Source organism: Chroicocephalus ridibundus, chromosome 6, assembly GCF_963924245.1.
Source record: "Chroicocephalus ridibundus chromosome 6, bChrRid1.1, whole genome shotgun sequence".
Classification (NCBI taxonomy): domain Eukaryota; kingdom Metazoa; phylum Chordata; class Aves; order Charadriiformes; family Laridae; genus Chroicocephalus; species Chroicocephalus ridibundus.
In genome coordinates, this window is record NC_086289.1 from 19,201,960 (window position 1) to 19,215,647 (window position 13,688).

At 42.7% G+C, this 13,688-nt stretch overlaps 1 protein-coding gene across 3 annotated transcripts in view; it reads right to left on the reverse strand.

The window, feature by feature from the left end:
• The window catches only part of PCGF5 (polycomb group ring finger 5), a 70,717-nt gene extending 58,909 nt beyond the window's left edge, over positions 1 to 11,808 (reverse strand). Inside the window, exon 1 of one of the 3 annotated variants that reach the window (XM_063338176.1) lies at positions 11,488 to 11,808. The gene's annotated coding sequence lies outside the window, so the exon portion shown is untranslated. The remainder of the gene's footprint in view (positions 1 to 11,487) is intronic. The other 2 variants (XM_063338179.1, XM_063338178.1) reach the window with 2 other exon arrangements.
• Between the last annotated feature and the right edge of the window lie 1,880 nt (positions 11,809 to 13,688).

Below are 13,688 nucleotides of genomic sequence, written 5' to 3' on the forward strand. Positions count from 1 at the left end.
AATACCACACTAAGCTGTCTGATCCACTCTGACCTGCAAAAAGCTCCTGCAGCACAAGTTCCTGAGACATCTATCAACACAGGATGCTCAGCGATGTTTACACTTTTCTTATTGGTAGGAAAGCACAGGATTCAACATTTAACTGTCAATCACCACTTTCAAGGAATGGGTAAGTTTATTGCTGTGAAGAAGGTAAATCTCACACTCTCCAATAAGCAGGATCAATAACATCCCACTCGCTGAGGTATAAAAGAAGAGAAGGTTCTGCATTGTCCAGCTTTAAGTATTATGGGCTTCTATCTATTATTCTACAGTTACACTAGTTCTTTTATAAACTCTGCCTGTCTCTTCCCAAAAACACCATATGCAGAACTCATCCATAAGATCACTGTCACAGCTTCCTAAATAACACAGGTCTTGTTTTAATAAAGTATTTTTAATGAGTCTTGTTTGTTTTAATGACAAGAAAAGTTGCAAGCTGGGTCTACTAGCAATGAGATAAATCTATGCTGTAAACTGACTAGAAACCATATTCTGGTGTTACCATGGCACTGAGCCACAGCTAATATACTCTGTCTTGATATTACACCAACCATAAGCAGATACCTTCTCAGTTTCTTCAAGCTCAGGCAGCAGAAGCATACATCTGCTCAAAATCACATAGATGTGCCCCAATGCATACTTAGTTTGAGGAATAAAATAGCACCTGTATACCTCCAAGCAGCACACCCAAGTACATTATGGAAAAACATACCTGTATGACTAGTGCCTCTCCCTGAACCCAATTTGTCTATTACATTCCATTGTCTAAATACACAACCTTTAGGCAAAACCGATCTCTTATACATCTTCATGAAACCAAGCTAAACAGAACTCCATATCTAGATGGGGCCTTCCAAGATTAGTATAACTTCAGTAAAAATTACAGACTCCACAAGAGTTGAACACTCATTCCTGTAATATTTTGATGCTCCCCAAATAGTAAAAAAGGACTCTTCTCCACAACCTATTCAACAAGACAACACTGCTTGCCACAGCTTACAGCTACAGAAATAGAAGACGTAGAAGTCTAGGTCCAAACTGTCCCAACTAGTCTTTAGTTCCATACACCTGATGTAAGTTTTAAGGTTCAATTTTTCAGTACATTTGGGACTCTTAGCAGTTAACAGCTTAGTTTTCCTTGATGGTAGCGGTACTGGTGATGTCAGAACACTGGCAAATTTGGCTACATGTGTCTCACAAATGTTAAAAAACGAACGCTCATCTGTGCACCCATGACATATTACCTGCCCAGTATGAAATAGTCATTGGGCAGAAACTAGTCCTCCAAGGTGGCGTTCAACTTCCCTAAGCAGAGATCATTCTTTCTCTTCCTGAATTCCTCTGTGCCCATTCTACACTCTACTGCAGACAACTCCTGCAGATAAATCCCCAAATACTTTACAACTGTTCAGTGAATAAGGGGGTGCTGGGGAGAAAGCCTTTTAAGAACTGTAGAGCACTACAATGGATAAATTATGGTCACACCAACAGCCTAAAATAAGAAATGTCCTAACATTTTAGGCCTTTAGCCTTAAAATAGCTATATTATAACAGTCTAATTTTTATACTTAACCATGCCCAAAATACAGGAATTCTACTGCAGTGTCAGTATGACTCCATGCAGTGCAAGTTGTCAGCAGCTTGACTTCTGCACCCACCAAACAGACCTCACGTGTATAAATAAACAGAATCAATACTAAACCAGCAACCACTGAAGGGAAAAGATGTTCTTTGCCTACTGTTCTCTCTGCTATTTGCTGATAGCAGAGGAAAAATGAGGCTTAGGAATTCTGCTCTCTATTGGTTTGGGACCCCTACCCTCCCCCGAGCAGGGGACCCTTCCAGATCACTCAACATATGTCTCCACATTTCCCTGTGCCTAGACCCTCCTAATGGTTTTCTAACTTCCTTTACCTTGCAAACAGAAGCAACTTGCAATTCTAACTCTGCAAAGCAGTCACTTCTTTCTCCTTCATGATGTCTGGGCCTCTAACAGTCAAAGCAGAGCTAATCTCCTCCTTTGTAATACTTGTATTGGAGCGCACACTGGGATTCAAGGAGGAACAACGACGGAAAGTTCTACTCAGCTGCTTGGCTGCAGATGCTGTCTTTGGAAAATGGCGCTGCCAAACTCTCACCAGCCTCTTCTACTTAGATCAAACACTTCTATTTTCACAAGAACAGGAAAAAATACATATATAATACAGGGGCAATAATTAAGCCAAATTTGAAGTCCTGGCTTAATGAAAAAGTTACAAAAGTTTGTTTAACTGGGCAAAATGACAAGCTTTTCTCTAATCTTGTCCTTGGAATTATTTAATAACTGACAATTTTATAAGCAATTCAATGCAAGGTCTATGGTAATTTAACTATGATAAGCAAAAGCAGTACTCGTGGTTAGGCTTTCCTCTTTCTACAGGCATATTCAATATTCGCATAAAGTCAAATGGATCAATTGAAGTTTAAGTTAGAGCCTTTTTCATCAACTAAGGCTAAAGTTCTATATTATTTGCATTTTTATGGATTCTACCTTGGATTCATGAGACCAAAGACACTTTCTTTGAAGTAAAAATAACATATACAAATACAGTAAAAATGACATGGTAAGCAGATATCATTGTTGGCAGGAAAAATAGGAAATTTCTTTTCAGTCAGCACATTACCTGTTAATGTTATCACATATTACCCCACAAAAAAAGATGGAAACTGTAAATCTAAAGGCCCAACAATGTGCAGGTCTTTGCAAATATTCTTTATATATCAGAGGTGCTTGAGAAATCTAGGTATAGGACAGCTAGATGGGGGAAGCAGGGAAGGTTCTCCACTACCAAGAAAGAAGTCAGATGCAGAGTCTGCACCTAGTAGTCCAGAACCAGAGAACATCGAACTTGCTCCAGCAACTCATGTCCATGTGAACCAAACCCCCTTCTAGTGCAGCAGCCTAGTAAGTATCCAACGAAGGAAGACCAGAGATTACCTTAAATAAATACTAAATAACTTCTCTCTTTATGTACACTGTTCTATTCCTGTTCTTCTGTCAGTGTAATTGCACACATATTAGCAAGACTTATAGGTGCCAGACTGGTGCCAGAATTAATTCCATGAGAACGACTTTCATCAGAAAACTCCACCTCTCACTTCACAGTCCTAATCACCAAGTCAAACCTGGAAATGAGAATTCATAGAACTTCTAGATATCAAAAATTATAGACTTACTGGAGATACTGCCTCTACCGCATGATGACACTCCAACTAAAGCCTTCAGTGTTCTGGTGGTAATGGCCCATTTTCTTTCTGCCCATGATGGAGCACTACCTCACAATTTCTCCCTATACTAATATCTTCTTTGTTTTATAGGTGATAACCCCACTTTTCCCTCAAATTAGCTATTTGATTGCCGTAATTACAATAAACTCAAAGCAACTATTCCCAACTTGTCCTAAATTTACAGTTAACTGAACAGCAGAGCTGACCTAATGGACCAGTTGTACCAAAAAAGGGAAGGACCACTCCAAAGTTTGTTGATCCATCTGTAAGTCCATTTAACACAATACCCAGCAGAAAACTTGTTTTTATTAGTTTCTTGCTGTGTAAGTTAAACTCAACTTATTTTGGAGTTCAATGACTGCCAGGGCTCAGGCAGCATAAGGGACAGTAGCAGCACTTCCCTTGTTAAATAGCAGTGACTGTAGATGTCTTCTGAAACTGCACCCCTAGTTCAAGGTTTGATGCTATTTTTTGAGAGCTGAAGAAGGGCTTGTATGCCCAACAGTTTGTGTGGTTCTTCCTATTGTATTATTTGATCTAATAAGAGCTATTATACCTTGAGAAGCCAGATGTTATAGATTTCCTTTGTAACAAGTTTGTCACTGGTTTCATCCAGCTTTACACTGAATTCACTGTAAAAGCTCCTCTGCAATTAATGGAAATTTTGAATTGTAGACTAATCCCATGTAAATTTACATTCCAAATTTTCAGCAACAAATACACAAAAGTTACACATCAATAGTAGATTTTGAACACTTGCTTATGCGTGGCACCGTCACTGAGTACACAATTTCAAATAAATCCATTTGCATTCTGTGATCGCTGTCCACACAAAACACTTGCAAATTTTAGTAAATATGTATTTGCAATGAAAGCATGAAAAATTACTTTATCTATGACATATCAAAAGAGTTAGGATGGAGAGCTGAAAAATATTGGTTTGATTAAGCAGCTCTTCAAAATCACTTTGTATGCAGGGAAATTCTACAGCCAGAATCAACCAAGAGTACTTAGTCAAAATACCATTTATATCATATAAAGGATCTTTTGTCTCTGCAGCTAGTGCTGATGATTCTTCAAAAAAGTAAATAACAATTTTATAAAACCATGAAAGAAAGAAACATCTTTACCTTCATTCAATCCACACATTGGCTATTTAAGAGCTGATCTTCCATCTGAAAAAAGAACTGTGTTTTCATTATGAAATTAATCAAGAGCCTGGTTTCTTACATATTCATTCTTCTTCTTGAGGGAGGAGATAAATATAATTGCACTTGCTTTAATAAGTGGTGATGCTTCTCTAAGAATGACTCAATACTTTCATGTCAAGATCAACTACTTCTTTTGTGGCAGAGAGAACTTCCGTGTCTGTCAGACCTGATCAGTAGTAACTAGCACTGAAATCTACCTTCAGAATATTTAAATTTTGGATTTTGTTACTTTAATGTGCTTTGTTAGTACACAAAGATTTTAATAGATGTAACACAATGCAAAAAATGATCTGGAAAATTCTCTCTAAGAAAGTTACATAAATAGATAATGCCGGCACATTTTACATCCCAAAGAAAAATGATAATTTCTCTTTTGGGGACTTTTAACACATAATGGAATAATGTAATACACAGACTTTCCAATACAAATGAAATTAATAAGGTGATAATATTTTGCCAGCATCATTAAAAAGAAGAATCAGAACTAGGAAGCACAATGCGAAGTCTTCTGCTATTGCAAGGAACTCCAGTCCCTTTTCTTTCTTCTATGTAGAGCTTCAGATTCAGGAAATTAATATCTTGTTATAGGTCATGTCATCAGTATTACATTGTATTATTACGTCAGCAACTGCTAAGGAGACTCAGTGTCAAGACTTGGAGAGCTGCTTTTATGAATCAAGCCCTGCTATTGATCAAGGCCAGTAAGCGCTATCACTGTACCGACAAAGCTAAAATAGGAATTATGACCATACAAGTAATTTCAATCAGCAGGTACTTCCTTTCTGCATCACAGATTCATATACTATGAAATACGCAGTGATTAGGAGAATGCCAAGACTGGAAATTGAGATTGTTCCATAACAGGAACTTTTTCATGGGTTAGGACACTCAATGAAAGTTACAAAGCAACTGGGGCAGAATACACATTACAGCCTATGATCTTGATTTATATTAGGTTGATGGTTTGTTTGGTTTTTTTTTTAAAGCTCTTATTTACACAAATTATCCCCCTGTTAAAATTACTGAAAGCAAAAATGAAACGTCTATGGGCAGGTGAAAACATAAGAATTAATCCAAATGCATTCTCCTACATCCACACTATCTGTATGAATACATACAAAATACTTTGATTTCTTATACGATGGCAGAAACTCTCTTAAGAAATGTAAATGTTAATGCATATTAAAATGTTCCATTTTATAGTTCTAAAGAGAAATTTTGGATATTCTGCTTCTGCAAATTAGTTTGTCAGCTGCAGCCACTTATTTCTGCATAATATATATGTAGAAATATATATTACTGTCTCATAAAAAGTCATAAAATCATCTATATGATCATACAACTACTAGTTCACAGTTGTTGCAAACTAAGCTGGGTATTTTCTTGTTTTATTTGGTAAAATAGAATTCATTAGTATTGACTGAAACTGCTACAGAACAATTATATTAGTCCTGAAAAAAAGTAATCCGTGAACATCAATACTTTTAAAGACCACTGCAAAGAGAAATATAAATGTACCAGGTAAGACTACATTGAAAATCCATGTATTTCCTATGGTCTGAAACAGTGCCAATGTGAAATCACCCTTGTAATTACATAGTGAAGATAAACTGCCTCACTGTCATCACGTTATAACCACAGCATTTGGTTCCTCATGGAAGAAGTCAATTGTAGCAATTTCAGCTGTCTATAATCAGTCTCTAACTCCACATCTCTGTGAAGAGAACCAGGACAGCTCAGGTACAAAAAGAACTGTGTGATTCCAAGTCCAAAACTGAACCAACCTCTACTCAGGGTGCCACAGGGTGTTTTGGCCACACAAGAAAATCACAAATATTTTTTTTTTTTTTTAAGAAGGACCAGAAGATACTATGAAAATTCCAACCAATCTGTCCCTTACATAAATTCATCACATTCGAGAATTCCTGGGAGATCTTTCCTATTGAACTACATTAAAACAAAACTGAAGTCTTATTTTTCTCAGGGCTTCATTTTCCTTTTGGAGACATTCACGATCTCCCTCACTGGAGCTTCACATGAGTCACAAAAATGTGAATTTAGATTTGTTATTCTCTCTCATTCATACTGTTGTCTATTTGGAGTCATATTTTACTTACAGTGTTGGTCTTTGGACAACTGTTCTATTAAAACTGCAGAAGAGTTGTTTTGGTTTTTCTTTGCACTGGGATAGAAAGATGGTAAAGATTCAGGCAAAAACATCTAAAATGAAAGCTATTATTTGTTACTTATTTCCATAGAGACCGGAAGCCAAATCATCCAGGCTACTGAAGTGCGGCGAATTTTACAAATACAGAATGAATGACAAAGCATTCCCCAAGAGCTCATAAAACAAAAGCTAAGCTGTAACAGGTGAACTAAACAAGTGCGCAGGGTGGAGTTTGGAAGATGGGAATAATAAACTGGATGCAAGCAATTCTATGGCAATTACAAACTATGAGCCTCCCTGCTGGTGTCAGATCGTACTCACTGATTCAGCTGTCTGCTATCCATAAGCACAGAGCCATAGATTTTTCTGAGGAAGCAGATAACTGCCAGAAAGTTGCCCCAAACAATGTATCTTTGTCAGAAAATAATTTTGTAATGCTGCCATCAATAATATGCATAGAATGAATCATACCAATGAATCAGGGAAAAAAAACACAGCTTCACCATTTAGGTCCCTACACCATTTCTTGGTACATCTCCATGAGTGATTTAGTTTGTCGGAAGGGTTATTTTTGATAAGAATTTGCTTTGGGTAGAACTGGTATGACTGCAAAGCAGTTTTCCTCCTTGTGGAAGAACCAATACTGAAGCTGTGCACAGGGTTTCACCAAAGGCACCCCACTTGCAGTGTGGATACCTGGTTCTTCAGCAGTCATTGCTCAATGCCCATGTGCTGCACTCTTTAAAATAACTCATGCAAACTCAACTGCCAGCAAAGATTCAATGTGGGAAAGCACTTCTTGAACCGTAACAGACTGCAACAACTTGAAGCCTGGTGCCTCCCTCTTTGCAATGCCTCAGTCAGTAATACAAAAGTATCTTAAGGAAGTGAAGATCCTCCCAATAACTTTTACTCTCATCTTTAACCTCTTCTGAGAAAGTAAGTCTTCTCGTCTTTTCCTAATTAGCTCTTTTATGAAAACAGGATTATTATGGCAAATTAGCAGTCTATTTTTTTTTTAATTTCAGCCAAACCTCGAAACACATATAAAAGAACAATAAACAAAGGAAGAAAATTCTTCCATAACAGGAAAGAAATGACCAATGCACAGTAGCAAACAAACAGTTTGGCCAGATGTTAGGAAAACTGCTGAGACATGCATGAATTCAACTATTAATAATGGGACAAATGGTTTCAGCTTTAGGTAACCAGACAGAACTATTTGTTTCACATGTAAGAACTAACAGTGACAGCTGCTGAGACCACAGTACTTAAGTAACACTATGTATCTTTCATTCCAGAAGTGTCCTACGCTTGGCAGTGGACAATTTTTATTTTATAAGCAATAATTAAGATAGAGACAGTAACACTGGTATTTCCCACATGCACGCATGCAGCTAGATATACAGAGTCTCGTCATAGCGTGGTGGAGCTTGCTGCCAGTGCTACACCTGCTCTGCTCATTATGGGCTTCAGTCTCAAAGTCTGTCAAGCTGGTACTTTTCATGGCACTACGTTTACTGGAAAAATGTAAAGAGAAAAACAAAATAATCAGGCGAACAAGCTTCATTGTATTAGAGATCTAAGGCACTATCTGCCAACGCTCAAGAACAGATTAGCTACAACTCTAATATACACAATGATACACCGTGATATAGTATCAACTTTTTCTAATTATTTTCTTAGCATTTTAAATATTGAGACTAGTAATACAAATTAAAACTTCTTCCCAGACAACTGCATCAAGTCTTTTTAACTGGGGATTTGGGGAGCAAATGACCCCCAGGCCAATGTGCTCTTGGTGCAAAGTTTTCAATAGCTGAAGAAAGGATTCTCTTTTTCAACACCAGCAGTATGTCCTTCTACAGGAATAGTTCAAAAGTTTGCTTGGGACTGCTGCATCTGTCTAGAAAGGGTCTTTAAAGAAAAAACTGTGAAAAGGAAAGAATTATTTCTCCCACCCCCATTGGGATGTTAACCATTCATTTCCAGTTGAGATAGCTGGAAGGACACATGAAGGTGTTGTTGGCACCAGTCTTTCAGAGCACATAATCTGCAAAGCAGGTGATAACTTGAACTATTTTCTGAGCAAAGTACTATTCATTTCAAATAAACATTATAACTTCCATCTCTTTTTTCTTTTTGATAAAAGGTAGTGTAAGATTTGATATATATTCATAAATGTATCATGCTAAGAACAAAGCCTATGTATCCCAACATAACAAAAAACAAGATACAAAGTTCAGTCACTCCACCTTTATCTGCATTGCCCTCCGCTGTTCTCAAAGTTCTGCTGTGCATCCTACAGTAATCTGCTTATCAATCCTAAAAATGGAGCTGCCCAGAAGCAACCTTAAACCAATCCATTTTATCTTGCACATTCTGCAGGCTTAAAAGTGAAACCTAGAATTTTTCACTTCTGCTTTGAAGCCTAGCGTGCATATAGAGCAGGGGAAAACAGCTGGAGCAGAGTGGTGAGTCCACTTTCAGTATTATTTCCTTTACTGCTTTCAACTGAGGTTTGGGTGCATAGAATGCCATACGCACTGTATGTTTCTGGCGTCTTTGTAAGGAAATTAAATAAAGAAGGACGAATGCTATTTAACTGTTGATTTAAATGCACAAATAAAATAGTATGTTTCCTATTTGCTAACTTGACCATCTAATATACCTAACTGAAGAGATTCTCTATTACAAACATCGTGTTCAGTCACCTACAGTCTTAACTTCCCACACTTAGCGGCTCCAATCCTGTAATTAACACTATAAAATTGTTTTTGAAGTGCCAGTGCACTCAGTTCTACACAAGCAAAAATGGTAACATGCCCTTTCTCCCCAACAGTAACAAATACCTAAACCATCCCCTTCCATCATTGATTTATTCCTCCATTCCTGTTTGGAGAATGACTAGAGGTACAAAACATGGGCAACAAGATAAAGGATACCTGATGCCAAAGGAGACAGAATAGTTTATCTGTAAGACGTACAAAGATCTTCATGTACTTCTATACTGTAAACCCATGTGCTTGTCCGTGTAAAGCACTACTACCCTGTTATAAACAGTGACTGCATTTCTCGAGAGTGGCAGGTATGCTGAGAAAAAAAAGAGGAATTAATCTTGTAAAATGCATAGTTCTGCCTCTGTACAGGGAGAGACAGACATGTCAAGAAAACGTGGAGGATGGAAATTCCACTTTGGAACCAAGACGGAGTTGAAAGAAAAACTATATATAGGACCCAGCCTCAATCCCATTTAAAACAGTAACAGGCAAGAGGATCGGGAACAGAAGTCTATCAGGTACAACTCTTAACATGTTTATTAAATAAACTGGGTTAATTTGGCTTCCAAATATGTATTTATACATTTTTAGTCTAACAGAGACTAACTATTTTTGCTTAACAAAACTAAGCAAAACAGATCCCAGATTAAAAGCATCTGGGATCAGTCTCTGGCTTCAGGGTCTGGACATAATGTGATACCATTTACAGGGGGGTTAAATTTTGTTTTAAAATAACACAATTTTAATAACACAGTTACTTAAATCTTACCATTAACATTCCCCTTTTGAGAATTTGGCTTAAATAAAGGGTATCCAGTTGATGCAGAAAGAAGTTTCCATTCAACCACTGAGCCAGAAAAACTGCAGTTGAGTGTTGCAAAACTTTCACAGTTCACAAACCAGCCCCAGGAAACCTGGTGGGCTTCTGAGCGCTGTCGATGGTTCTTCCATCCCACTGCGTACCAGAAACTGACACTAACCTTTCACTGTCTACAGTAACAACTACACTCCCTCACAGTTGTGTGTGTGTGTGTATGAGAGATGATTCACTTGCTTTTATTCCATGGAACTGATGATTCATTCAATCGTCTCCAGACCATGTTAACATACCAAACATGCACATAAAGGAAGCAAAAAAAAAAAAAAAAATCAAGTTCTTAAACTTTGTGCTCAAATGTTTGTTTTTTTTTTTTTTTTTTTGAGGGGGGAAAAGAAGAAATCAAACGTGCGGAGAGAAACCAGAACAGGTTACACTTCTGCTCAAAGGCGAGGTTTGGGAAACACACCCAACCCACGTGTAAAAGGAGGCACCGTGTTTCACCGGCGGCTGCGAGGGGAGCTCCCACCCGGGCCGGGCCGGGGCTGCTCCCGCTCCCCGGCACCCGGTGCGGGGAAAGCAGGGCGGCCCGGTGTGTGTGTCCCCTGTCCCCCCCCCGCCCCGCCGCCGCACAGAGGACTTGTGCCTCTCCTCCTCCGGTGACATCTTATATAATAAGCCAAGCTAATCACGACGGAAGCGAGCCAAACTGCCACGGAGCATTACCCAGGGATAATTACCCCGCAGGAACAGACGCTTTGGACCAGAACCTGCTCCTCGCTAACTGCCCGCCCCGGCGCCTTGCTAGAAAAATCCTCGCCGGGGTGGAAGCGGTTCCCGCGGCGGCCGGAGGCGAAGCGCTCGTTCCCACACACACACACACCCGCTCCCTCAGGAAGCCACAAGCATCGCGAACGGCACCAGCCTCCCCCGAGCGCGTCCCGCCGTCCCCGCCGACAGCCCGCACCGCCGCCGCCTCCCTCCCTGAGGAGAAAGTTACTCGGCGGCCCCTGCCCCTGCCGGCCCCGCTCCCCGCCGCAGCGCCGTTCAGGAGCAATGTCACGTTTAACAACTTGTTATGACACATGATCCATCCATCCCCCCCATCCCCATCCCCATCCTCCTCCTCCTCCTCCACACACATCCACACCCCGGCGGTCCCCGCCCGCCCTCGCCGCCGGCCGGCTCCGGCGGGCCCCTTACCTTCCCCCTCCAGAGGCCGCGGGCACCCGCGGGCGTGTGCGGGAGTGGGGTGCGTGTGGCGGCGCGGGCGGCGCCGGCTGGGCGGGCGCGGAGGGGGGGTGGGGGGGAGGAGGGCGGTTGAGGCGGGAGGGAGGCGGTTGGGCGGCGGGAGCGCGCGCCTTGCCGGAGTTGTCGTTGGCGGGCGGCGGGGGAGGCTGCGGGGCGGCGCGGGGAGAGCGGGCGGGGGGCGGAGGAGCGTCCCGGGGCTTGTTTACGCATTGCCGCCCCGCTCGGTGCACGCACTTCACTCTCTGATTGGACACAAACTGGGGCACAGCCCGGACCGGGCGCTGACGGCCCCCCGGCGCCGCTCGGCCGACGCTGGAGCCCCCGCGGGGGCTGCGCCGCGGCGGGGCGCGGAGCGCACCGCCCGCCCGCCCCGCGGGTCCGCCAGCGCCCGCTGCCGCTCCCCGCCCTCCCTCCCTCAGACTCTGCCCGGCCGCCCGCTCCGCGCATGCTCGGCGCTGTGGCGGGGGCCCGGCGGGCGCATGCGGCCGCGCATGGCCGTTGAAGGGGGGGGTTACCCGCTCTCTGCCCTCAGCTCCCGCCGGAGGCCGGAACGGTGTGGGGCGGCGCGGGAGACTCGGGGAGCTCGGCTCGGCGGCCGGAGGGGCCGCATAGAGCGTGATCCGCTCCCCTCTGGCGGGGGAAAGACGGGACCGAGCGGGGATCGGCCGAGGTGGCCGCGGCTCCGCTCTTTCCCGGGAGGCGTTATGTAAGCGGCGGTTTGTGCCGAGCGCCCGGCGGGACCCTTCGCCTGTGGGCGTCCTCAGCGGGGGGACGGCGCTAATGCGGCCTCTATCAGCCGTACCGTCTGGGAAGGAAGGGCCGCCTTCCGGGGCTGCTCTCCTCCTCGTCTGTGTGGTGGCGTTTCCCTGCCGGGGAGATGGATGCGCTCTCTCCGGCTCCTGCCCGGGGACCGGCCCCCGCCATGTAACGGGAGCGGCCAGGGAGGGCGGCTGCCCCTTCGGCGGGCAGGTGCGGCCCCGTCGGTGACAGGAGCACAGCATTGCCATTGGTGACAAAAAGAACGCTCTCATGCTCCTAGCGCATCGGAGCAGGAGAACTTCGAAGTTCGGGTGGTACGTGGGCACAGTATGCGAGGTGCAGAGCATGCATCTTCAGGCAGCAAGGTTGACTTCCGCGAGCAACTGCTGCACAGAAATACCACGTTATTCTTGTTTGCGTAGGCAAAGGGCCCTTGCAGCAATGGGTATTTTCTCCTCAGTTTATTTCTGCACTGCCGATGGTGACTCATATCTTATCCTTGGTAATTTCCACTGGAAGAAATAATTTTAACCAAGGAATTAATGAGAACATAACACGGTTGTACGACATTACTCATGTATTCATTAATTCTAATTAAGCAACTATTCCTTTTACTCCCTTCCCAGTCAACAATGGCAATAAATGTAATATCAAAATACGTGCCACGAGAGCTCTTTGTGATAGGAATCCCCAATTTGCACTCTCAGTATGCACCACAGGAATTTCCCTGACTAATTTTTACATGAGTAAGCTGCTCAATCAAGTTTTCCTGAGATTTAACAGTAAAGCACTCGACGTCCTCATGCTGGTAACAGAACGTTCCCTGTAATCTGCTTCATGTTGCCTCTTGCATGAAGTTTGGGGCAAGGCCCCTTGCTAGAAGCGTTTCCCTGCGAGCCAGCAGAGCTGCTGGGTGGCAGTCAGGACTGCTGACACTAATTTAGAGCTCAGCTTTCACCTGCGAGTTAGCGCCTTTCATGAGTTCAACTTTCATTCTTAGATGGAAAGCAGGAGAGTGGTTTTGAAAGGTTCACTGTAATCTATCCATGATGCTTTCCAAGTAGCATTGCATTAAGAAAAACTTTTATCTAGGGAAGAGTTCTCTTGTACCTACTGACTTACGTCTTTTTGCCTTTTAGCCACTTCAAGCCTTCCTGGCAGCACTTACCAGGATATCTGAGTTGAAGATGCTTTAGCATCATCTGACCAGGTTGCAGCATCAGATTTATTTAGGCATCAATGTGCACCGTCACAGAATAGCAGTGGCTATTCTGAGGCTTTGCTGGTCAGACTAGTGTTCATGTTGCCTGTCGGGCCAGCTGCTGGTTATAAGTGGATTTGTGATAATCAGCCAGATTCGTGATACCAGCGCAGTGTGTTCAGCTCCTTTGAGT